Source organism: Peromyscus eremicus, chromosome 4, assembly GCF_949786415.1.
Source record: "Peromyscus eremicus chromosome 4, PerEre_H2_v1, whole genome shotgun sequence".
NCBI lineage: Eukaryota > Metazoa > Chordata > Mammalia > Rodentia > Cricetidae > Peromyscus > Peromyscus eremicus.
This window is the reverse complement of record NC_081419.1, coordinates 62,363,630-62,366,106: the sequence shown is the minus strand read 5'-3', so window position 1 is coordinate 62,366,106 and position 2,477 is coordinate 62,363,630. Positions and strand designations below refer to the sequence as shown.

At 40.2% G+C, this 2,477-nt stretch overlaps 1 pseudogene; it reads left to right on the top strand.

The window, feature by feature from the left end:
- Window positions 1-326: 326 nt before the first annotated feature.
- Window positions 327-2,193, top strand: LOC131907754 (putative olfactory receptor 5AK3; annotated as a pseudogene).
- The last annotated feature ends 284 nt before the right edge of the window (window positions 2,194-2,477 follow it).

Here is a 2,477-nt window from a genome sequence, read left to right as displayed (position 1 = left end):
GTATATTGTCCAAATCTTTGGAGTGGTGTGTGTGTGTGTGTGTGTGTGTGTGTGTGTGTGTGTGTGTGTGTGTGTGATGTATGCATATGTTCATGTATTTCTGTTTTTTAAATGTGCTTTATGTTGTGTATAGCAAAAATAGCTTATATATTAAAGAACATTATAACAGGATGATCGACATATTTTTAGAAAGAAAGGGAAAAATTTTAAGGTAACATATCAAAAAAATATTAAAACTTCACTTTTGGGTGTTTTCTGGTCCTCTCTAGCCACTCGGTATTCATGACACAATAAAATATGAGTGGAGTCACTGACTCCTATCCTTGGGATTTAATGTTCAAGGTGATACTCAGTGTGTCCTCTTCATGGTGCTTCTTGTCACCTAGGTGATGTCCATGGTAGGTAACACTAGGATGATCAACCTCATCAACACAGATTCCAGACTTCAGACTCCTACGTACTTCTTTTTACAATCTGGCTTCTGTTGAGATCTGCTACACATCTGCCATCACTCCCAAGATGCTGCAGAACTTCACAGTAGCAGAAAATTCATTATCATTTGAAGGATGTGTGATGCAATTGTTGGTTTTTGCAACATTTGAAATCAATGATTGTTACTCCATGGCAGCTATGACAGTGGATCATTGGGTGACATCCATAAGCCTTGCCACCACTCTGCAATCATGACGCCACAAATACGCATCAATTTAGCAGCTGGTTCATATTTTGTGTGAACAATAAATCCTTCTGTTTACAGGCTTTACACATTTCCAGTCCTTCTATAAGTCCAACATCTTCAATCACTTTTGCTGTAATTTCCTCCCAGTCCTCACTCTGTCTTGTTCCAATGTTGATATTAATTGTATTTGTGGTATTTAACCTGCTGTTCACTGATGTTTGCTATTATCTTCTCCTATGTCATGGCTACCATCCAAAAGATGTTCTCTGCTGTTGGAAAGAAGAAAGTTTTCTCCACGTATGCCTCCTATCTAACAGCAGCCACCATTTTTCAGGGAACAATTGCTTATGTGTACGTACAGCTTCATTCTGACCATTCTGAAGAAAGTATGGAGTGGTCTCCATGTATTATTGCATTTTTTCATTTTTATTTTTATTCTTTACGTAAATTACATCCTGATTGCAGTTTCCCCTACCTCCATTCCTCCCAGTGCCCCCCCAACACCTCCCCTTTCCCCTAGATCCACTCCTCCATTTTTCTTCAAAAAAAAAAAAGAGAGAGAGAGAGCAGGCCTCCTAGGGACATTAACCGAACACAGCATATAAGACTAGGCACAAACCCTCATATCAAGGCTTGATGAGACAACCCTGTAGGAGGAAAAGGGTCCCAAGTGCAGACAAAAGAGTCAGAGACACCCCAACTCCAACTGCTAGGGGTCCCATAAGAATACCAAGCTAGGCAGCCATAATATATGTGCAACATATAGTTCAGACCTGTACATGGTTCATGTGTGTTGCTTCAGTCTCTGTGAGCTCCTATGAGCCCTGTTTAGTTGATTCTGTGGGTCATATTTTCATAGTGTCCTCGACCACTCTGGCTCCTAGAATCTTATTCTTGGGGTTCCCCTGGCTTCATCTATTGTTGGCTGTGGATCTCAGCATCTGCTCCTATCAATTGCTGGATGATGCCTCTCTGATGACAATTGGGCTAGTGTTGTCTCATTTTCATTGCTGTATTGAATCCCTTCATCAACAGCTTGAGAAACAAGGAGGTAAATAAAACACTAAAGATGGCAGAGTAAAAGTTCTTCTAGATTAGACCCACAAGTTAAAATTCAATACATCAAAGCATCCAGTACATTTGTTCTACCACAATTTAATGTTTCTAAAATAAGAAACATGTTGGTCCCTACCTCAAACCAATTAATTCTTCATTCAATTAATAATGTCTTAAAATATGGACAACACAGGATCAAGTCCTGCAATAGAAAAAAAAGTGCAACACATTTCCTGGTGATACCCAAGAAGCATATACCCCAGATTTCTGTAGCAGAAGATGATGGCGAAAGTCTTCTAGGACATTTAATTATTGTTGGCAAGAAATTTGCTGCGTATCTGGGCCTGAACCAGGGTTATCGGATGGTGGTGAATGAAGGTGCAGACGGGGGACAGTCTGTCTACCATATTCATCTCCATGGTCTCGGAGGTCGGCAGATGAATTGGCCTCCTGGCTAAGCAGGTTGGGGATAATTTTTCCTTCTCTATGTAGTGATTCAGTTGTCAAGCTCCAGTATGTTAAATGGCACACATAGTTTTGCCTGTGTATGGAGAAATAAGAGATCATTTAAAATCCTGTGCCTAATAAAAAGACATTGTTGCATGTCTAAAAAAAAAGTGCTCACTAGGAAAACACTGTTTCAGTCTGTGCCTCTGACTTCACCACATCAAGCATAGAAGGGACACACCCTATATAAAGAGGTGGATACATAGCTGAGGAGATGCCTAATTACACACCAAAG